The following is a 25,492-nucleotide window of genomic DNA, read 5'->3' as shown; positions in this document are numbered from 1 at the left end:
TATTTATAAAAAACACCGCGAACTGCATTTCTGAGAAGACTTAACAATGAGTATCTGAATAATTTAATTAAGTGTTGTGTCCATTTATTATTATCATTACTAAAAAAATATCAAATCGGTGGCTCTACAACCTAAGGTCTAGGCCTCAGATTTCTGTATCTGTTTCATGATCATTTTTAAATCTAATAGGCAAGTAGGTGATCAGCCTCCTGTGCCTGGCACACGCCGTCGACATTTTGAGTATAAGACATGCTGGTTTCCTCACGATGTTTTCCTTCACCGTTCGAGCGAATGTTAAATGCGCACATAGAAAGAACATTGGTGGTTAACATTTATAAAACAGTTACAAATATTTACATTATTTGTTTTTATGTGTTAATTATGTTGGTCGAAGATCCTCTTTTTAGGTGGGATAAAAAGTACTACACCATTTCTTGACAACTCCCATTTAATGTGTATTTTAACATGATTCAAGCTTTTTTTAATTATTTCTGTAACGTTTTGACATATAATAATCAAATAGGTTTCGATCGAACTAATTTAGCTAGTTTAAATAAATAATATATATATGCTTAAAAGTAGTCGGTTAAAAGATGATTCGTTTTGTTTCAACTTAAAATCCAGTCTTGTGATAAAACGTGGATAGCAGCTGTTACCATGGCTACGATCCGTGCAAAAAGTTGTAGTCATTTTGGTACTTATATTCATTTATACAAGTACGTTTAATATCATATTAGTATCAGCAATTACGTTAAACTCTCGGGAGATTTTTTACACAGACATAAGAGTATGTTAACGTAAATACGTCTGTAAATTTGTAGATTACAAAATCCGGGGATACAGTTTGCAGTTGTAGTTACGAATCTGGCATCCAAAATAAAGCGATTCCACTAGCTAAAAGATCAAAGATGCATCATTTGCGGTTGAGGAAGATGAGCGGTGATTATCAGTTTTTTCTTTTGACTCGGAGAACTCTTGAGACTTATTCACAACGACCGCGGCCATGACCCAGCCCTATTTTTGATTGCCTTATATTCAATGTCATACGTCTTTACTTTAATGACTATGGTAAACCACAAGAAAAGATACGAACTTAGTATGTTTGCGATATTATGTGGGTTGTATAACCATTTTTCATTTATTCATTTAGGTAACACAATGTACACTTATGAATTAGTAAAGAAATACATATTGACTGTCAAATGTAACTTGACATTTACTGACAGTTCTCAAATCAAGAGCGTAGAACGGATGAGAAGAACTGGCAATAAACTCTCCGCCACTTTATCGCCAAGTTGTTTGTACATCCTCCAAAGATAACAAAAAAGCGAAGTAATCCATATTTTTTTTTATTAATAATAATGTGACAAATTCAGAAGCTATAGAAAGCTTTTTATAAACACACTTTTAAACTTTAATTACATTTACAAAAGCTTCTTCTCCTGAATTGCCCAGTGCGTTCGAATCCCTTTGGAATTTCTGATCATCTATAAAACAATTATCAACCAAGAAAAAATTACAGTTTTTAAGGTCAACATGTATGTACGTAAATCTTAATATATATAAATTACTTGTTTGTCCGCTTTGGACTCCTAAACTACCGAACGATATCAATCAAATTTGCACACCGTGTACAGTTTGATCTAACTTAAAAGATAGGATAGCTTACATCTCAATTTATACCATGCAAATATTTGTTTATTATTTGATACAATTATAACAGATGGCGTTGTGTTAAAAGTACCAACGTTTCACATAAGCTATCTACCTTTCACAAAGGTTCTTCTACCGTTTCCCTTGAATAGTTTACTACCATGTTATATAACAAAAACCTTAGCCACAACAAAGCTTGGCCGAGTCTGCTAGTTAAATATAAATTTCATAGTAAACTCAAGCGGATGTTTACAAATTAGTACAATATTTGGTTTGTTTAAGGTCAGACAGAACATGATGCAACAAGATTAGCCAGTCGGTGATTTACCGCGTCGATAAAAAACCCAAGATACACACACACACACACAACACATCTGACAAAATCACACACACGCATACAGTATTTTATTTTAAGTCTGTCATGTAAAATTTTTCTTTGATTTTTTTTATATAAAAATAATTTGTATTATTTTACGTATAATATTTGACTCACGGTTGATGATCTGGTCACCCTGGACACTTGATGATAATTGTAGTGTAGGAACTAGCGTCGGTATGATTAGGCACAGTATAATTTTTACATTTAAAGTAAATGATTTTGCACATTTTTATTTACTTAAGAGTTCTTTGATATAAAATATGTTTTTGATTGTATAGAAATCTTACGAGCAGTCTTGAGTTAAGCCACCTATGGACATCTGCGACACCAAGTTTGCGTTGCCGGCTCTTAAATTGCACCTTTCTTAAAGTCCTCTAAGTAGTAACGGAAATACAAACAAATCTGGATACAATTTTACTATATTTTGTTTTAGTCATAATTAAAATATGTTATTTTGGGTTTTTTTGTTAATATCTATGCACTTTTTGTACTTTACCCTCTGTAGGTTTTCCATTTTTTATTGTTCCATATAAGGGTTGCCTGGAAGTAATTGCTTGTTATCGATAAGACCGCCCGTGGCCTAATAACTTATGTAACCTGATTTTTATATGTATATTTTTGTAAAAGGCAACGAAGTGTAAATAAATAAATACTTAGGCCAGTGACATATACACTATGACATTATACCCATTAAACCATTAAAAATTAATTATATGCACGTGAAAAGTTACAAACCAATTGAAACATTGACGATTCATAAATAGACGATGCAAGAAACCTGTTCTTGACGAGAATTCTCATTCGAATAGGTTTTTGTTATGCATAATTATAATTATTTGATTTATGTAATATTTTTTAATAAAAATTTAATATTGTACACCTGGTAGCGAGTTTAATTAATTTGCAATAAGATAGTTGATTTTTTCCCCATATATAATGTATTTGGGTAATAGAAATTCGTTTTTTAATTTTTTATGTGTTGAATAATGATTGTAAGTTTTCATTGTTGAAGTTATACTTCTTTTGGCGCGATGGAGAAAAATGATGAGAGTGAATTTTTATTGCGCGCGCACACCGACACCTAAATTTGACATCGTAAAGTTAGGTCTAGGTGGCATGGAAATCGATAACTATGTTCAAGTTGTATATTCTAGTAATTTTATATCTAGAACACGTGTTTCGTAACAGTACAATTAAACAGTGTGAATAAATAAATATTATTTTGGTGTTTTTAAATTAATTTCATATACGATGGTGATAGGGTATTTACTAATAATTTATTTATTTAAATAAAATCTTTTTGATTTATTTTAATATTTATCGTTAATCACTACTGCATTTTAGTTATTTTTTTCCATACACCAAAGAAGTATAACTTCTAACGCGTGTACATAAGTAAGTACACACACTCTTTTTTTTAGGTAGTTTTCTGTAAAGTAGTCATTAGTAGTTAATTTTTAGATTACAATTTGTTCTACTTTTAAAATCTATTTATAATTGTTAACTGGCCGTTTACGGTTTTCATTTCATTTACACACAAAACAATTCTTATTTACTTAAATCAACATTTAATTGAACTGATTGAAGATTGCAGAGAAGAGAACTTCTGAAAGAGATAGCAAATGGAGTATAACTAAGAAAAGTCTCTCAGGTTACAAGGAGTCCAAAGATCCGGCAAGACCAATGCAACGCTGTTTGTGTTAAAGCTTTTGAATGTCAAACATTTCTGATGAAATTGTTCTTTACAGTATTGCAAGATCGATACGGTGATGTTGACGATGAGCGTATGAAGAGAGAGACAGACAGACTGGTTTTCTCCACTGCGGAGGAGCAGAACTCGAATTATGGTAAGTCCAGACATCAGAAGAGTATTCAGCAGTCACCAAAAGTAAGCAATGCTCTCAAAAATAATAGTACATAAATGTATTAATAGTTTGTATGAATCCTCGAAAATGCTTTTCGTCTTCAATCATAGACAATGTGTGGGTAATGTGTGGAAAAGTAAATAATTACTGTTGACGTAATCAGCAAATAAGAAAATCAAAGACCCCCTATGGTGCTTACGTAAAACTTGCACGACCCCAGGCAGCAGCCATTGCACAAAACAAGAGCTATTTTAGGAATACACAATACAAACTATTTAATTAGTAATCATTTCAATAATATTCTTACATCGGTGAAATCAAGAGCAGCTTTCAAAATCAACAATTATTTAATATCGATTTAGTTTAAGTCTCTTTTAAGAAATTAGTATTTTTTATTTTCACAATTTTTAAGAGGAAAATTCAGGTCAGGTCGTCTCTAACTAAGAAATAAGGGGTGAGGTAGTACCCGGTTACATACATATACTACTTATATATTAATAGTTTTGTCTGTGTATGTGTACTTTTATGTCTTTTTTTAAGGACCTGTGACAACTCCGCCTGATACAAATGGTAAGCAATTATTTTTATCTTATTCATTTTATATAATATAATATAATTAGCATTCGGCAAACTGATTTTTTGCTACGTAAAGGGAGAGAAGGTTAAATGTGAAAATCACAAACAAAACACTACAAAACTAAAGGAAGATTTATTTCAAATTGTGGTGGCGGCTATCCAGACATACATCGTTTATTTTGATCTGGATATCGGTCCATCAGGCTGAGGAACGGCCACATGATATTTTCCATTTTGTTGGGTTTTGTAATTTATTTATTTATTACAATTACAATATTTATATTGTACTCCTACAGCTAACACAAAAAACAAATACACCGAGAACATAGCCACAGATGGAATACATGATACATTATAATAAAAAGATTTACAAAAGGGAACAAACAAACAAAGTATTTAATACAATAAACTGATTTAATACAAGTAATAATAATAATAAAATCAGATTTTGAATCACAGCATAATCGAGCAACAAGCGAGGTATATCATGTAATGAAGATTCAAATTTAATAAGTGATACCTATATATATTATGTTACATAGAAAGAAACAACTTTATTAGACACTATATACAGGAATGTTTCGATAAAGTAGAGTGCACTGGCCCCCACACTAGGATTCCCTGTCTTGTGGGCAGCCAGTCTGTTCCTTTTCACATCTTAACAGTAATGCTTAATTATTTCTAAGTAACACATTTATATTTATACTATTTTTGTACAATAAGAATATTTTCTGTATCAGTATAGGACAGCTTAACAAGATAATGTTTGAGATTTTTAGTAAATGTATGTAATGTGATTTTTGTAATGTTAGTGATAATTTTGTTATAAGTATAACATACTGTTACGAGCTAGCGGATCGGATAGAAACTGCCGTCGATTTCTTCAAGGGTTTATTTCAATAAAATCTACGAGGAATTCGTTAACACTAATATCTGGAAATGACGCACAGAAAAGCACTAAAAACACACACAATGAAACACTGTCACTAATCACTTAAAACACTCAGTACTTTATCACTGGTTCGCACTTATTCGCACTTTTTCTCTTCGGTGTTTATCGCTTGGAATCGCATTCAAAACTGAACTGAGTGGTCGCGTTTCGGCTCACTTATATATCCCTGGGAAGAATCTCGAACGATGTTTCCGATGTTTACGAGAACTTTCTAGGCGGGAGCGCTACTGAGTAGCGATCGCCTAATTCTAGAACGCGCGTACTTGCTATCTCCTTCGCACACTGCTACGTGCTTGTCGTACGACGTTCTAGAGTTCTCGGTCTAGCTTCGAGAAGGTTCTTATCTTTTCTCTCTTTCGCGTATCAAACAGTGCTTGTCCCACACCTAGAAAATTCGTTCTAGAATATTCCTTCATCGAAGGGGTATAACCAGGCCTGAAAACGCCTGAAAACGGGTCTGCTGAAAAGTGTACCATTCGTCTATACGTGTTCTGAAACCGACTGAAAAAATGTTTCAGCCTCCTGAAAACTACGGCAACATTGTGTAAATTTCGATTTTCTAATATGTGATTGACCCTCTCCTGAAACGGTCATAAATCATATTTCAGCCTGCTGAAAAGTTCTCTAAGTAGTGGAAAAATCTAAAAACATTGCAGTTGACCCGTCTTCGTAACACTACCCTCTCCTTAGACATGCTCGTCCCGAGCATCATCACTTCCTTTCTTCATTATCCTTTTACATCGCGACCGAGTCTGTGAATCCTTATCGCCTGCACAAGCTTTACATTTCTTGATCCAGTCTTCTACATCTTCCCGATAATTAATCCAGTAAAATATTTCTTTAACCTTACTAAGAGTCCCTTTTACTCCTAAATGTCCACTAGACAACTCAACATGACACATTTCTAATATGTCGCGAACCTTGGATCTTGGCACCACTAACTGCAAATGATCGCCTTGAGCATTTTTCAATTTGCGACATAACACTCCATTATGTAGAACTAAACTGTCCCATTCAGCCCAGTAACTCTTAGTAGTGTTACTTGTAGATGCAACTTCACTCCATTGTGGCTTGACAGCTGAAGATTTCATCCAGTCCAGAATTGGTTTAATGTCACAATCCTCTTGCTGTGCTATCTGCATCAATCTCCCACCGAAATCTGAATAAATGGTAGCTGTTCGAAGCATCCTCACGTTACCATCCCTTCCGTCCTGTTTGGTGACTTTTTCACTTGGCCTTTGAGACGCATCATCTGAACACCTTCTTAGCTCTCTTTCATGCGTCGATAACAAATCAGAAAATTTCTTTAATTGTTCCTCTGCCTTTGATAGGTGTATTGACAAGGCTTCCTCATAGTTACCCGGAAATGTTCGAACTGCGTTCCACTCTTGTTGCTTACTGGCCTGTCCGTCCACATCGATTACTCTACAGATGTCATAACCACAATTTGAAGAATTGCCTTTTAAGGAGACTTCCTGTTCTCCACACTTGAAGATCCCTTTTTCCAGATCTATTTTACATTTGTAAAACTTCATAAAGTCTAAACCGATTATACAGTCATCTACTATGTCAGCAAGAACTACCTTGTGTCTGTAAAAACGTTCACCAATCTTGAAGGTCGCGATACCTTCTCCCCGATCGGCTATGCATTGACCCGTAGCTGTAACAAGCTGTGCAGTTCCTCTAGAAGGGTTTCTAGAAAATGTCTTCAGAAGTTGGTGTCTGATTACTGTTCGTGAAGCTCCAGTATCAAGTGTCACATTACACTTAGTTCCATTGACTTCTCCGTCGATGACTAAGGTATTTCCACGTCTAGCCTTTACATCACCTCGGAAGTCTTTCTTAGGGCACGAAAACCTCATGTGCCCTACTTCCCCACAGATGTAACAGGTTGGCCCACGTTGACCAGTAGCTCTTTCCGTGACAGCCCTAATGCGGTAAGGTCGAGGATCTTTCTGAATCGCCTCTACCTCCAACGCATGGGCTAGAGCGTCCTTCAGGTTCTTGTGGTGACCAAGGTTCACTCTCAGCCTGACTTCACGATCTCTTATTCCATCTATGAAGGTTTGCACTAATATCTTGTCTGCTACATCTGGTAAGGATGCGTAAGCTTTCCTTACCAGCTTCTCTATTTCTACTCCCCATTTTTGCAAGCTTTCATTTGATTGCTGTATCCTATCCTTTAATTGAGCCCTATAGACGTGCTCTAAGTGTGCATCTCCGTACCGTGATTCCAGGGCATCCAGCAGTTGCTTCAACGTCACTTTACCTGTCTTGGTATCTAGTATGGTGAGGGCTTCATCTCGCAGTCCCATAATAAGGGCGGTGACAGCTTGATCGTCATTCCACCTGTTTGACTCTACTACAGTCTCAAACTGTACCTTGTACGCGCCCCAAGAAGATTTACCATCAAAGGGAGGCACTTTTAGATTTCCAGATGGTGCTACAGACGTTACGACACCCGTGGTCTTTAAGCACTGCATTTCATGTTCCAATCCGAGAATCCGTTTGTCCTGTTTTGCTAGCTTGCTATCCACGTCAGATTCCAAATTTTCAATTTTTTTATCAACTTCTTGTTTCAAATCTCCTAATTTTTCCCCTATACGACGAGCCTGTTCTTCCATCATACGACGTGTCTGAGCCTGTTCTTCAACCATTTGGCGTGCCTGTTCTTCTTGACGGCGAGCCTGTTCCTCTTGACGGCGGGCCTGTTCCTCCATCAAGCGCCGAACTTGTTCTTCCTGATGACGGGCCTGTTCCTCTTGACGTCGAGCCTGTTCCTCTTGTCGTCGTGCCTGTTCCTCTTGTCGTCGTGCCTGTTCTTCCATCATTTGTCGCAGAGCTAGGAGGATGTTAGCATCGTTGCTTTCGCCTATCCCGCGGTTCGCATCGAAACTCTGTCTCCGGGCGGCGTCGCGTGCTGCTTGTGCCCTGGTCTGCACTCCCTCCGCAGCTGAAGACTCTGTTACAAACTCCTCTTGACTCTCCCTTGGAGTAATTGGCATTTTTCTATCCCACTTCTGACACCAAAATGTTACGAGCTAGCGGATCGGATAGAAACTGCCGTCGATTTCTTCAAGGGTTTATTTCAATAAAATCTACGAGGAATTCGTTAACACTAATATCTGGAAATGACGCACAGAAAAGCACTAAAAACACACACAATGAAACACTGTCACTAATCACTTAAAACACTCAGTACTTTATCACTGGTTCGCACTTATTCGCACTTTTTCTCTTCGGTGTTTATCGCTTGGAATCGCATTCAAAACTGAACTGAGTGGTCGCGTTTCGGCTCACTTATATATCCCTGGGAAGAATCTCGAACGATGTTTCCGATGTTTACGAGAACTTTCTAGGCGGGAGCGCTACTGAGTAGCGATCGCCTAATTCTAGAACGCGCGTACTTGCTATCTCCTTCGCACACTGCTACGTGCTTGTCGTACGACGTTCTAGAGTTCTCGGTCTAGCTTCGAGAAGGTTCTTATCTTTTCTCTCTTTCGCGTATCAAACAGTGCTTGTCCCACACCTAGAAAATTCGTTCTAGAATATTCCTTCATCGAAGGGGTATAACCAGGCCTGAAAACGCCTGAAAACGGGTCTGCTGAAAAGTGTACCATTCGTCTATACGTGTTCTGAAACCGACTGAAAAAATGTTTCAGCCTCCTGAAAACTACGGCAACATTGTGTAAATTTCGATTTTCTAATATGTGATTGACCCTCTCCTGAAACGGTCATAAATCATATTTCAGCCTGCTGAAAAGTTCTCTAAGTAGTGGAAAAATCTAAAAACATTGCAGTTGACCCGTCTTCGTAACAATACTAAACATATTTTGTTTATAATGTGAATTTTATAACAGCTGACGTGAACAAATTCTTCATACAATACAACAATGTGCCCATGGGTGCCGAGAAAGTTGGGCATCGATTATTCATCGCATTACCTCGACGTAGATATGGTATAGTAATTTTTTTTTAAAGATTGTGTTTTGGTAGAGTCAAGGGCGGATCGTGGTCAAGTCAAGAACTTATACGTTTGCCATCATAAATTAAATTAATTAAATATTGAAGGTATGTAGTTACATAAAATCTGTATGGTGACAAAATATCGAAATGAAAACATTATGTTCAATTAGTGATCCACCTAATCCCATTAATAAATGCTAATCGCAGCGAATCATAGCTTTGTTGTTGAGTAAGCCCTCAATCAAAGTCGGGTTAAATCATTGTCAGAAAATTATCTCAAGTTAGGTTCATTTTCACGTGTAACAAGAGTTTTAGATTTGCCGCCAATTCACAAAAAACAAATGACAAATGAAGCAATATACTTAATTCAAATTAATGTTTCCAAAGAGTTCTAAAATTGAAATTCAAAAAAGTTTTAATTAGCAATGTTTCTAACTGGCCAGTTCTAAACATTTTCAGTGTGAATTATTAATTACAGGAATACCCGCTACGTTAAACTACATAGATTTAAACGATCAAAATGGCCGATCGCCAGCCCTGAAACCCTATCCGAATATATATTCAGGTAGATCCCTTATATCTGTTTATCGAACACGAGCAGAAACATGCGGAAGGCTGTGGATGGTGGATACTGGATTACTGGAGTTGCCGGGTAAGTTGAACCGCCCTTGTCAACGTCTGTCATATGACCCGATAACCTGGTAAACTACTGTTTGTTCAAGACTCAAGACCGCCTAATTAGACCGACTTTTTTTATAGAACAGGGGGCAAACGGGCAGGAGGCTCACCTGATGTTAAGTGATACCGCCGCTCATGGACACTCTCGATGCTAGAGGGCTCGCGAGTGTGTTGCCGGCCTTTTAAGAATTTGTACGCTCTTTTCTTGAAGGACCCTAAGTCGAATTGGTTCGGAAATACTTCGGTGGGCAGCTGTTTCCACAAAGTTACTTGACTTCTATTAGGTATCCTGTCCACGGTTTTGGTAATAAATATCTCCTCTAGAAATGCATGGTTAAATTTAGAACTAATGAGCCGCTGAACTCCGACTCTGACACTCTAGGTTAGTTGGAGTGGAGTTGTTCAGACCTGAATGTGAGTGTCACCATCGGACGTCGAGGCATAAACGAAATTCCATCTGTTTTGTCTTAACGTCCATCGTTCTTCACCTTTTTAAGACAGTTTTAGCCGCGCAACTACACTATGTGGAAGCTACCCATTGAAGTATTTCTGACCCAATACGATACGGGTCCTTCAAGAGGACAGCAGATTCAAATTCAAAATCATTAGAGATAACACAATGTACAAGTTTATGGACGTCAATAAAGAAATACATATAAAAAGCTAAATTTATGTTTACTGCCAGTTTCCAAATCAAGGGCGTAGAACGGAAGAGAAGAACTGGCAATAAACTCTCCGCCACTCTTTTTAACCGCCAAGATTTTATTTTACATAATGTTTGTAACGAGTTGCAACCTTCACACGATGTTCTCCCATATCATCTTAATTAATAGTTAATTTTTTTAAGGTATTGATGATGAGCTTAGCTTTGATCGGGTGATTAGCTCAGATGAGCCTTCTGTCCGTTTCTCCGTGTTCTATAATAAAAAATCTGGATATTACTTTCCGAGACAGTCGGATCAATATCCTCCTATTTTAAAACTGCTTAGGCATTTTACACTTGCAGTTAATCGTCGACAGTTGCAGCCGCCAGCCATAGTTGTATATGACCTGAAGACGGACCAGGTGATCTTTAGGTTTACCTTCAAGGAATCGGATATCCCTTCAGCAAGCACTCCAACAGGTGTGTAACAAACTACAGATACCGGCAAACATCTTGAAAAGATGGCATTGGATTCGCAGAAGCGATTTTCGGGTATCGGGGAGATATGGGGGGAGTTTGCCGGTATTTGTAATAATATTTATTAATTAGCGGTCAGTATTTTATTAAAAATGACATGTATTTTTTGTTGATATTGATGTCGCCTTTATAACTGTAGTACATAACTCACTCTATTATCAATACGCTATTATGTAGTTATATTATCAAAGTTTTTAAAGAGATACGTAACGTTTTTGAAAATATTTTGTAGCCGCCATCAGTGATTCGTTCCAATTGTAATTTTTTTTATTTTTATTTTGAGATAGATTTATTTAGTATATAAATAAATAAAATTAACTCTATTCTAGGCCTTGCATCAATAACAGTGGATATAACAAACAACTGTGCAGACGCGTATGCCTATGTCCCGGATTTGACAACAAATGGTATCATTGTGTATTCGCTGAGAGATACCGATAGCTGGCTAAAAATTTGAGGGTTTCTGGTGAGTATATCCGATCAAAAAGAAATAGCCTAACAAGCAGTGTCAAAACTGAAATTCGAATTTTAAATCTAATGAAACTCTCAGAACATCCTCGTTTCAGTTTTAATTTTTTATCTGGTTCGACCGTTACTTTTTAATTAGCTTTCGAGTACGTTGTTTTAAAAATGTATTTCATTTGACCGAGGTAAGCACTTTATATGCACGGCGCCTCCTGCGCCCTCGTTTCCTTAACATTAGTAATTTTCATGTCGAAATACGAAAAGCCTACCAATTTAGAGAACTGTTGCTTTGTCCGATTGCAGCATAGTAAACGAGAGATTATTTATAGGCATTTTACTAGACTTCTATTTCATATTGAAGCGTAAAGTAAATGTTTACATAGGGTCCTTCAAGAAAAGAGCGTACCCATTCTTAAAAGGCCGGCAACGCACTCGCGATGGGCGGCGGTATCACTTAACATCAGGTGAGCCTCCTGCCCCCTGTTCTATAAAAAAAAACGTTGAATTTACTAGCAATCTCTAAAAATGTATACATGTTAAAAACATCAGCATCATTCAGGATCAGATCGACGTCAATTAGGATAGTTGGAATGCCGTACGTACAAGGTATAGATACACGTACCGTACCATGTAATTTTTTTGTTCTGCTGAGTAAAAGTAAACGTAGACTGCCAGGCATATTTTAAATTCCCAATTATTATTATATGGTCTTACTTACCTTCGCTATGGGAGGCTCCTCGGAAGGCTCTAAAAGATAAAATGAGAAAGATAGACAGCAAGAATCTCCAGCGTGGTGATTTTATCGGCAATCTCTTTATGACTTAAAAATTTCCATGTTACTTTCAAACTTAAATAATTTGTAAATAGTTTAAACTGTTACAACTGGTCATATGGCATATCTTAAATACTATAAGTTTTTAACATTTACGTAAATGGTTCTTTTTTTTTCAGATGTTATGGGTAAGGAGAGTTGGACATTATTAAATATAACACGTTTTTGTTTATAAAGGTTTATTTTAACTCTTTAAACTCAAAGGAATCCTGCGGTTCAGTCTATTCTCAGTATTCTCGAACTAAATTTAAGCTCTTCATATAACTAACTTTATATTATGAAACGCTGTGAGCCAGTGAATACCTGTTTCGGGTATAATTTAAAACTGATGCGCGTGAATTAAAGTATAGTTTATTTCAGTTACCACTGACGTTCGAATTTCAAAATGGATAATTGGTAATAAAACACCTTCATACATTTAGATCATTTAATGAATTTTATTTACAGTGTTGTCGAACAATTTACAACCAACAAAAATAAAATTATGAAATATTTACAATATTTTTATTCTATAATTCAACGCGAGTCAAGACATTTTGCAAATTAATAACACACTAAGTATATTTCAATAACAATCGATCCTAATTAATAAATAAAATTCTATTTTAATAAACGTGTAAATTTTCAAAGATTTTTATATGGTTTCTATAATTTAACAATAAAATTTGAAGTTTTAACATATAAGAAATATTCAATGCAGTCAAACCTTGGACACGAATCAATAAATACAATCGTTCAAACTCTTCGTTTAGTAAATAAGTTTTTAATAGCTATTTATCGTTTGGCTTCTACTGTAATAAAATGAATATTTGACCCAAAGAAGACCTAAACATTCAACAAATACGTTTGCAGACATTTTTAAATGACTTTATTTTTAATATAACGATACTTGTTGCGTTTTAGCTGTGCGCTTGCCATACAAATACACATTGTTAACAATAATATTTAAACAAAGTTGATTATATTACAATAAAATTTTTCAATCAACTGTTTTATTGAACCGTACCTACTCGTTTAACCTAATTTTTCTTACTAATTGGGCCTTAAATTTTTACTATAAATTATCTCTGCATGAGTTGCATCATTGATATATATTATCCTACAACTAGTCATAATTTAATGGGCGTCAATACGGCTGATTTATTGATATTTTTTAACTCTTTTATTTTTATACTATTTAATCTAAGGGTTAAAGTAATTTAAACTTGATACAGCTAATTCTCAATTCTAATAATGTAATTGGCAGTGCTTTTAACAGTTTATTTTTACATAAATAGTTTCATCCGTGGGACACTTAATCTATCTAATTATTAAAGGAATTCAATATTCTTATTAATATTAGTTTCGTTATTCCTTTGGCATCTGATATCACTGAACCATAAATGTTTCTGTAAGGTACATATAATCAACATATTATGATATGTTGTAAAAAAATGTAGTTTTAAATGATTTCGTAACCAACAAAATTTATCTTATCTATTTATTTCCTGGCATTATAATATATATACTTTGACTCTATAAGTATCAGCGTGTTAAACATAAATTAACAGTCGTTATTTTTTAAACAATACGAACGCCACGGGTCATGCGTCATAATTATCTACACAAACTACGTTAGTGTTGTCTCTGTCATATCTCCAGTTAATTAACAAGATAACAATACATTGCTGACAAGGTTGGATATTTGTACGTATCTCTGACGCACTGTTGTTTTATAGATATGGCAAGAACCGGTAGTTGATTATCTAATTAATTATTTTAAATGCTTACCCAAATTGGTTTCTTTATCCATGCTGTTATCATCGATCATATCTATCATAATCGCTGTTAACTTGCCCGTATTTGCGATGTCATTTATCCTCTAGTGCATACGTCTGTTACGAATATTATGCACATTTTCAGTTGTAATTATCCTATTATTATTTTGGATTATCTTAAGCCCAGTCGTCTATTAGTATAAGAACACTTTGTTCCTTATGATTAGTTATACTTTTAAAGACATTTTATACAATTTGAAAACGTCGAAACTATTGAAGTTGGAGTTCAGATGTGTTCGTCTTGAACATCTGTTGAGAGAGAAAAAGAACATTAAATTATCTTTATATGTGAAGATTACAGATTTTATAAGCACGACGATTCGTTTTCTACTAAGAAATTGCGTAGAAAAGAAATATAAAATGATCTTCTAAAAGCAGTAAGTCGAGATTATATCAAGATTGTACATTCATGCAAGGAAATCTCGTTAGAGAGCACAATTTAAGCTTCACGTATGTAATACAGTTTTTTTTAAAAGTATTTATTCTTTAACATCAGATCAAAAGTACTGGTTGGTGTCATTATAGTGGTATTAAAAAAATATGTGATCGAAGAACAGCCTGTGCTCGAACTCGAAAGATTTGTCACCAAAACAATTAAGTTATAAAACTGTGAAAGAAATTGCAACCTTTGGTGCTCTTAGACGTATCGTAAATATTTTTTCTTTGCATAATAGTGCTATTCAGCGATAGTTTTTCTGGAAAGTTGCCAGTTCATCAAGAGTTGTAAGCATAAGGGTATTTACAAGTATCCGTTTAAATAGTTAACGGTGAATGCAGTATATACTACCTATAAAACCTTTTTATGGCCATGTTGCCAACTTGTTTCTATATTAGATTTTTTTAAGGTAAAAGTTTTTATAACAGGATTCCTATGTGCGAATTTAATGCTAACTATGGATACGGGTAGTGCGTTTAAAGGGTTCATGCATTTCAATACAACACAGGGATACACTCAACACAAACAATACTTACGATCGATTCAGATTTTGCCGCTTAATGATCTTTTTCTCCTCATTATTTGAATCAATTTTGAAAAAAATATAACCAATTATTTACCAATTTGTATTTAATTAAATTAAGAATATATACATTTTAATTTATTGCTATAACGAGATTTGACTGCACGAATTAAAAATAAAAGTGAACGAATACAAAGAAAACTTTTTAACCTATTTATACATCTACAAATACATAACATTTTACATAAATTGTTATACAATGAATTTAACCTCTAAATATTAAATGTGTGCCAAGTAAAGTGTTATAAAGTGCTTAGCTTAACATTATCACTGTAAATACATTATATTGTGTAGTCGTTGTGAAGTGTTTTCTTCGTTATTTTATAATTAAGTAGGTCGTACTAATTTTGTCGTATATAAATGAGACATGCATCTAATTGAGTAAAAAGAGAAATTTGTGACGAGATTCTAAGTGAAGGATTATTAATTAAAGGAACAGACATGTTTCTTTTTTTAAATTTATGAACACAGATATAAGATATTTATTGCAGAGTTGTTTTTAGCGTTTTATAAGAAAAAATATGTAAAAAGTAACTTGTTTTGTTAAATGTATATGGGATGTTATTATCGGGAAAAGTATACCTTAGACTCAAGTTTTATACATAGAAAATAGTAACACCAAGATAGAACACGAAGGTTGTGAATTAAGTAAAACAAATGACGAGCGTTTGGAATGTGCTAAATTGAATTAAATTTGAAGCATATACTAATCTCCGTTTAAATATTATTTAGAATAGGAAATTAAAGTATATATTTGTCATGCAGTAGAAAAATGAGAATAGGGCCTTATATCGATGTCAAGTAACAAGTTATATTAGACTACACTTATATCGAAACTATGTCCTACCTGCTACAATCTGTACTTAATATAAGGTGTCGAGTAAAAAAGTGAGAGTGACGTAGGTAGGAAGACTTTTTTCACGGTGAGCTTTAGTTAGACGATATACATCATTAATTCCATTTCCCTCTAATGGAAATACAAAACATATTAACAGGAAATGACAGACTATACATCGTATTAGGGTAATGAAGTAATCATTTGTTTCTTTCATGATAGTGTAAACACTATTTGATAGATAGTGACGAAAGACTTAAAATAGTGCAATTATAATAATTTACTTTTTATGAATAAGGGGATAAGGCTCGTCGAAGATTTTTGCATTTTTATATAATATTTACTCTATTTATACTAACTTTGAAATAGTTTTGTGTAACACCAAAGTGTGATGTTCTTAAGACTTTTGTAATGGGAACGATAGTATTGGAGGATTTATTTTTAATATCCTTTTAAGGTGTGACAATTTCACAAACTGTAAGCTGCTTGAACCAGTTACAGATAGCTCTCAGAGAAGTCTAGATCGGATACAGAGGCGCGGGATGAGCGTGTGTAGTTAGTGGAGGTGCCATAGTCTGAGGTGGCAGTCACCAATGGCTACAATCGTACCTTGGGTTACGCCATCAGCTGCAGCCGCTTCCCGTTCAGCCAACTTCTGTTTTAAAACTCGGATCCGTTCTTTCTTCTGTAAGTGAATTGTTACTTTAAAACTACTATAGCACTTGTGTATGGGTTAATATATTTGGTTTTTATTTAGATTAATTTAGATTATATTATTAACTATACAACCCTTACAGCAAAAACCTATTTAGTATTATTACGTAGTTAAACTATAGCGCCAATACTGTTGTACACTAATTTCACGTCATTAAATTCGAACCTGTAGGCATCCCTACTCATCGGCAAAGAAGACAGAGGGTGTAGGCCGAGAAAAAAAGCCGGCGTAAAAAACTCTCGGTGCTCTTTTAAAAAAGCAAATCATCAAACAATACTTAAAATAATATGGCAAATTAATTAGAAGCAGCCTAATATTGAGTATTGCGTAAACACATTTTTCGGGGTTGCTTTGACTGCTGATAATAATAATAATAATAATAATATATTTATTTTATTTCTCACAAAAACATATACAATAATTGTCATTCTTCCTTGGAGCACTGGATGTAAATAATTAACAAACATACTGATGTCTGTTATAGCGCCGTGGATTAGAAGTCAACTATTTTACACACAGTTAAGGATTCAGTTAAACAGATGGGTTTGTCGGTAATAATAATTGTAAATTTCATTTTGGAAAAAATAACGTTTAGATATTTTATGTGTACAATCAACGAATAAAGCAGTCAACAGTTCTGTAAGTTTCCTTTGTTGCGACAAGTTTGTGGACTTTCTGAGTGTTCCGGTACGTCTTTCATAGTCAATCCCTTTGTTTCCACTTGCTTAAGCACTGCATTTAATGTGGCCTAAAAACACAAAATTCTTTTCATACGAAAACAAAGCTTAAAATGAGAACGTGAAAACAGGATTTTACATGAAATAAATTAAATTGAATGCGCGTTTTGGTTTCAGTGTATGAGTTGTCGAACGACTGGATAGCACTGTGACTTCACCAATTTCTTGCTTATGAATACATAGGTTACAGTTTCTGCTTAAATACACTACAACCTAAAATTCTTTTGTTTTTATCTATATGAAAATGGCTTGCTGTTAGAACTCGAGAATGGCTGGAGCGATCTGGCTAGTTTCTCGAAATATTTGTGGAACTTCAAGGAAGGAAAACGATAAATAAAAGTTAAGAAAAATATGATGATTTTTAGTAAATGTATGTAATGTGATTTTTGTAATGTTAGTGATAATTTTGTTATAAGTATAACATACTAAACATATTTTGTTTATAATGTGAATTTTATAACAGCTGACGCGAACAAATTCTTCATACAATACAACAATGTGCCCATGGGTGCCGAGAAAGTTGGGCATCGATTATTCATCGCATTACCTCGACGTAGATATGGTATAGTAATTTTTTTTTAAAGATTGTGTTTTGGTAGAGTCAAGGGCGGATCGTGGTCAACTCAAGAACTTATACGTTTGCCATCATAAATTAAATTAATTAAATATTGAAGGTATGTAGTTACATAAAATCTGTATGGTGACAAAATATCGAAATGAAAACATTATGTTCAATTAGTGATCCACCTAATCCCATTAATATATGCTAATCGCAGCGAATCATAGCTTTGTTGTTGAGTAAGCCCTCAATCAAAGTCGGGTTAAATCATTGTCAGAAAATTATCTCGAGTTAGGTTCATTTTCACGTGTAACAAGAGTTTTAGATTTGCCGCCAATTCACAAAAAACAAATGACAAATGAAGCAATATACTTCATTATGTTTCCAAAGAGTTCTAAAATTGAAATTCAAAAAAGTTTTAATTAGCAATGTTTCTAACTGGCCAGTTCTAAACATTTTCAGTGTGAATTATTAATTACAGGAATACCCGCTACGTTAAACTACATAGATTTAAACGATCAAAATGGCCGATCGCCAGCCCTGAAACCCTATCCGAATATATATTCAGGTAGATCCCTTATATCTGTTTTTCGAGGATTCATACAAACTATTAATACATTTATGTACTATTATTTTTGAGAGCATTGCTCAAAAATGCTCTCAAAAATTTTCTACTTTTCTTATTTGTTTACTTTTGGTGACTGCTGAATACTCTTCTGATGTCTGGACTTACCATAATTCGAGTTCTGCTCCTCCGCAGTGGAGAAAACCAGTCTGTCTGTCTCTCTCTTCATACGCTCATCGTCAACATCACCGTATCGATCTTGCAATACTGTAAAGAACAATTTCATCAGAAATGTTTGACATTCAAAAGCTTTAACACAAACAGCGTTGCATTGGTCTTGCCGGATCTTTGGACTCCTTGTAACCTGAGAGACTTTTCTTAGTTATACTCCATTTGCTATCTCTTTCAGAAGTTCTCTTCTCTGCAATCTTCAATCAGTTCAATTAAATGTTGATTTAAGTAAATAAGAATTGTTTTGTGTGTAAATGAAATGAAAACCGTAAACGGCCAGTTAACAATTATAAATAGATTTTAAAAGTAGAACAAATTGTAATCTAAAAATTAACTACTAATGACTACTTTACAGAAAACTACCTAAAAAAAAGAGTGTGTGTACTTACTTATGTACACGCGTTAGAAGTTATACTTCTTTGGTGTATGGAAAAAAATAACTAAAATGCAGTAGTGATTAACGATAAATATTAAAATAAATCAAAAAGATTTTATTTAAATAAATAAATTATTAGTAAATACCCTATCACCATCGTATATGAAATTAATTTAAAAACACCAAAATAATATTTATTTATTCACACTGTTTAATTGTACTGTTACGAAACACGTGTTCTAGATATAAAATTACTAGAATATACAACTTGAACATAGTTATCGATTTCCATGCCACCTAGACCTAACTTTACGATGTCAAATTTAGGTGTCGGTGTGCGCGCGCAATAAAAATTCACTCTCATCATTTTTCTCCATCGCGCCAAAAGAAGTATAACTTCAACAATGAAAACTTACAATCATTATTCAACACATAAAAAATTAAAAAACGAATTTCTATTACCCAAATACATTATATATGGGGAAAAAATCAACTATCTTATTGCAAATTAATTAAACTCGCTACCAGGTGTACAATATTAAATTTTTATTAAAAAATATTACATAAATCAAATAATTATAATTATGCATAACAAAAACCTATTCGAATGAGAATTCTCGTCAAGAACAGGTTTCTTGCATCGTCTATTTATGAATCGTCAATGTTTCAATTGGTTTGTAACTTTTCACGTGCATATAATTAATTTTTAATGGTTTAATGGGTATAATGTCATAGTGTATATGTCACTGGCCTAAGTATTTATTTATTTACACTTCGTTGCCTTTTACAAAAATATACATATAAAAATCAGGTTACATAAGTTATTAGGCCACGGGCGGTCTTATCGATAACAAGCAATTACTTCCAGGCAACCCTTATATGGAACAATAAAAAATGGAAAACCTACAGAGGGTAAAGTACAAAAAGTGCATAGATATTAACAAAAAAACCCAAAATAACATATTTTAATTATGACTAAAACAAAATATAGTAAAATTGTATCCAGATTTGTTTGTATTTCCGTTACTACTTAGAGGACTTTAAGAAAGGTGCAATTTAAGAGCCGGCAACGCAAACTTGGTGTCGCAGATGTCCATAGGTGGCTTAACTCAAGACTGCTCGTAAGATTTCTATACAATCAAAAACATATTTTATATCAAAGAACTCTTAAGTAAATAAAAATGTGCAAAATCATTTACTTTAAATGTAAAAATTATACTGTGCCTAATCATACCGACGCTAGTTCCTACACTACAATTATCATCAAGTGTCCAGGGTGACCAGATCATCAACCGTGAGTCAAATATTATACGTAAAATAATACAAATTATTTTTATATAAAAAAAATCAAAGAAAAATTTTACATGACAGACTTAAAATAAAATACTGTATGCGTGTGTGTGATTTTGTCAGATGTGTTGTGTGTGTGTGTGTATCTTGGGTTTTTTATCGACGCGGTAAATCACCGACTGGCTAATCTTGTTGCATCATGTTCTGTCTGACCTTAAACAAACCAAATATTGTACTAATTTGTAAACATCCGCTTGAGTTTACTATGAAATTTATATTTAACTAGCAGACTCGGCCAAGCTTTGTTGTGGCTAAGGTTTTTGTTATATAACATGGTAGTAAACTATTCAAGGGAAACGGTAGAAGAACCTTTGTGAAAGGTAGATAGCTTATGTGAAACGTTGGTACTTTTAACACAACGCCATCTGTTATAATTGTATCAAATAATAAACAAATATTTGCATGGTATAAATTGAGATGTAAGCTATCCTATCTTTTAAGTTAGATCAAACTGTACACGGTGTGCAAATTTGATTGATATCGTTCGGTAGTTTAGGAGTCCAAAGCGGACAAACAAGTAATTTATATATATTAAGATTTACGTACATACATGTTGACCTTAAAAACTGTAATTTTTTCTTGGTTGATAATTGTTTTATAGATGATCAGAAATTCCAAAGGGATTCGAACGCACTGGGCAATTCAGGAGAAGAAGCTTTTGTAAATGTAATTAAAGTTTAAAAGTGTGTTTATAAAAAGCTTTCTATAGCTTCTGAATTTGTCACATTATTATTAATAAAAAAAAATATGGATTACTTCGCTTTTTTGTTATCTTTGGAGGATGTACAAAAAGTAAAGTGGCGGAGAGTTTATTGCCAGTTCTTCTCATCCGTTCTACGCTCTTGATTTGAGAACTGTCAGTAAATGTCAAGTTACATTTGACAGTCAATATGTATTTCTTTACTAATTCATAAGTGTACATTGTGTTACCTAAATGAATAAATGAAAAATGGTTATACAACCCACATAATATCGCAAACATACTAAGTTCGTATCTTTTCTTGTGGTTTACCATAGTCATTAAAGTAAAGACGTATGACATTGAATATAAGGCAATCAAAAATAGGGCTGGGTCATGGCCGCGGTCGTTGTGAATAAGTCTCAAGAGTTCTCCGAGTCAAAAGAAAAAACTGATAATCACCGCTCATCTTCCTCAACCGCAAATGATGCATCTTTGATCTTTTAGCTAGTGGAATCGCTTTATTTTGGATGCCAGATTCGTAACTACAACTGCAAACTGTATCCCCGGATTTTGTAATCTACAAATTTACAGACGTATTTACGTTAACATACTCTTATGTCTGTGTAAAAAATCTCCCGAGAGTTTAACGTAATTGCTGATACTAATATGATATTAAACGTACTTGTATAAATGAATATAAGTACCAAAATGACTACAACTTTTTGCACGGATCGTAGCCATGGTAACAGCTGCTATCCACGTTTTATCACAAGACTGGATTTTAAGTTGAAACAAAACGAATCATCTTTTAACCGACTACTTTTAAGCATATATATATTATTTATTTAAACTAGCTAAATTAGTTCGATCGAAACCTATTTGAATATTATATGTCAAAACTTCTTTCAAATGGGCGTGTAGCAGTAGTCGTAATTTGCATGGGTGATTGATTGATCTTTCTCAGCGCTTTGTTTGATTGGCATAATTTACAGTTTTGTACATAATTTTCTATATCTGTACGCATATTTTTCCAATAATATCGTTCTTTGATTCTATTATACATCTTATTCGAGCCTAGATGTCCTGGGATGCAATTGGGATATCATGGTTTTCTTTAAGGATTTTGGTGATCTCAGAAGGAACAGGATATAGGATGGTATTATGGTGTTTATTTACTGTTATGTTAGTATTATTAAATAAGTACATAAGCATGCCGTATATTTTGACAAAGGAATGTTGTTCGAAGATACTTTTAAAGTCAGATATGGCTATTTCTCCAATATTCGCGGAAAGCAAGATATCGTCTCGGGCTGTTTTGAGAGTTTTGAATATATCTTGATATGTGCAGTCGTCGAAATAGTAGACTTTGGTAAATAAAAGATAGTATATCTTATTTTTAATTTCGATTTTTTGAAACGAATGTAGTTCTCTTTCTGAATTTAGAATATTGGTAGAGTCGGGTAGTGTGGACAGGATGTCTTGGAGATATGGATTTGAATCATCGAAGTCGATTGATACAGGGATTAAGATGGCTTTAGAATTACTCTTAAGGAGACTTTCATTATGTTCCCTTATATGGGTATTGAAGCTTTCTTTTTTGTTTGAGAAAGTTTTCAGAAAGTCATTGTAGTCAGTGTTAGAATTTGAAACGCCTTGAAGAGGTGAAGAGTTTGAAGGGTTTTGAACTGGTAAGTTGGTTTCACTCTCAGGGCTAGTAGCAGGGAACAACATTTCATCATTTTCGAAAAGGTCAATATTGGGCAGGCTGTCACTACCAGCATTAGATGTCGAAGGGAGTTGAATTCCTAGATCATCTATTGTTAGAGGACTAAAAGAGTGGATCATTCTCACTTGAAGACGGTATCACACGTTGAGAATCAGTCTGATCTTTGATAATTGGATTGACGGGAAATCGAGACAGAGCGTCGGCGTTACTATTGATTTTTCCCTTTTTATATTCAATGTCGTAGTCGAACTCCTCGAGTTTTAAACGCCACCTTACAAGCTTGGATCCAGGATCCTTACAATTAAATAACCACTTGAGTGGTTTATGGTCTGTTAAAATTGTAAATTTGTTACTATACAGGTATGGTCTAAAGGTTTTAGTTCCCCATATGATAGCCAAGCATTCCTTTTCGGTAACGCTGTAGTTACTTTCGGCTTTAGATAATGTCCTTGACGCAAAAGCGATGGGGCGATCTCTTCCTATAGGCCCTTGTGACAAGATAGCGGAAATTGCATAGTTAGATGCGTCGCATGTAAGGTTGAATGGTTGGTTAAAATCTGGGTAAGCAAGTATAGGTGCAGAGATCAAACTATTTTTTAGAGTTTCAAAGGCTAACTGTTGTTCATGTTGCCAATTGAACGTAACATCCTTCTTTAGGAGGTTTGTAAGTGGTTTAGCAATCTTGGACAGGTTAGGTATAAAACGACGATAGTAGGACACTAACCCCATAAAGGATTTAATGTCCTTAGGACATTTGGGTTGGGGAAATTCTTGGACTGCTTTGGTTTTTACGGGATTTGGCTTGACGCCTTCGTCAGTTATTATGTGACCGAGATAAGAAACTTCCTTGCGCAGAAATTCACACTTATCTGGCTGAAGTTTGAGGTTAAATTGTCGGAGTCTGTCAAAGACATTTGAGAGGTTTTTCATATGTTTTTGGAGATCAAATGAGTAAATTACGATATAATCTAGATAAACAAAGCATTGTAGCCCTTGCAGACCTGACAGAGCGGAATTCATCAACCTTTGAAACGTAGAAGGGGCATTTTTGAGCCCAAACGGCATCCACGCAAATTCAAAGTGTCCCTGTGGAATGGAAAATGCAGTTTTAGGAGCGTCAGCTTCAGACATTTTAATTTGGTGAAATCCAGAAGCTAAGTCGAGTGTACTAAAATATTTACATTTACCTAATTGGTCTAAAATTTCCGAAATATTAGGAATAGGGTAAGAATCTCCAATGGTGATATCATTTAATCGACGGTAGTCGATAACAATGCGCCATTTACGCTGACCAGAAGCGTCAAGTTTTTTTGGAACTATCCAGATCGGAGATGACCATGGAGACGTTGATGGTTTGATAATTCCTTCATTAAGCATTTTATTAATCTGATTATTTACCTCTTGTTTATGCACTTCTGGTTGGTATCTGGTGCTCGAGAACATTAGTGCAAGTTAGAGAATCTTCGGGGAGGTGAAATATATCTGAAAATTCAGCGCAAAGATTAAATAATGACTCTCGTTCTTCGTTATTAAGGTGAGTGACTCTTAAAAGATCTAGAACCTGCTCAGTTCTGTTAACGGCATTGTTAGGGATTGTATGAGATATATTAAATATTTGGTGATTTACTTTGTTTTCCAAGGGCGTAAGTTTTAATTTCAAATTTGAGTTTAGCGTAATTGGAGATTCAGAGATATTTACAACAGAAATGTTTATTCTAGAATTAGGTTTCACTTTGACAATGCAGTTAGCAATTAGAATTGAGTCAACGGGATTTTGATCTACCATCAAGCCTTCACTTATTTCTGGATTAAGTACTGAACATTCTATGATGGTTTCAGTTCGGGGAGCAATAACATATACTGGTTCATTAAATTTTAAAACAAGTTCAATCTGATTAATTGTAAGTAGGTCATTCTTAAAATCAATATTTGAACTTTTGTCTGATAGAAAATCGTTTCCAATTATACCATCGTAAGGAAAATTTATGTTGTCAATAACGTGAAATCTGTACTTCAAAGAGTTGAATTCGATAGGTATATGTCCTAATGCGCTGTGTGACCTTGGATTTAGAAATAGGAACACGGTCTTCATTTTGGGGCTGGTTACCCTGCTGTGTGACCTTGGATTTAGAAATAGAAATATAGTCTTCGTTTTGGGGCTGGTTACCCTGTTGTGTGACCTTGGAATTGTAATAAGATATAGAATTTGCGGTGTCATTTCGATATAGCAACAAAGGACGTTGAAATTTCGGACTCGGGAGACACCGTCGGGAGTCCGTTATTCGTTTAAAGGATTATCTGTCTCATCAACACCATAATCTTCATATGAAGTTA

General features: G+C 34.4%; 1 long non-coding RNA gene across 1 annotated transcript; it reads right to left on the bottom strand.

The window, feature by feature from the left end:
* Positions 1-14,218: 14,218 nt before the first annotated feature.
* Positions 14,219-19,061, bottom strand: LOC123690502. Its single transcript, XR_006751123.1, has 3 exons — positions 18,962-19,061; positions 15,336-16,902; positions 14,219-14,612 (listed from the first exon to the last, which is right to left on the bottom strand). It is a non-coding gene; the product is annotated as an uncharacterized LOC123690502 (long non-coding RNA).
* Positions 19,062-25,492: the final 6,431 nt, after the last annotated feature.

The sequence above is a fragment of the Pieris rapae genome, chromosome W, assembly GCF_905147795.1.
Source record: "Pieris rapae chromosome W, ilPieRapa1.1, whole genome shotgun sequence".
NCBI classification, from domain to species: Eukaryota; Metazoa; Arthropoda; class Insecta; order Lepidoptera; family Pieridae; genus Pieris; species Pieris rapae.
The sequence above is the reverse complement of the archived record's forward strand: the minus strand, read 5'-3'. Positions and strand labels throughout refer to the sequence as shown.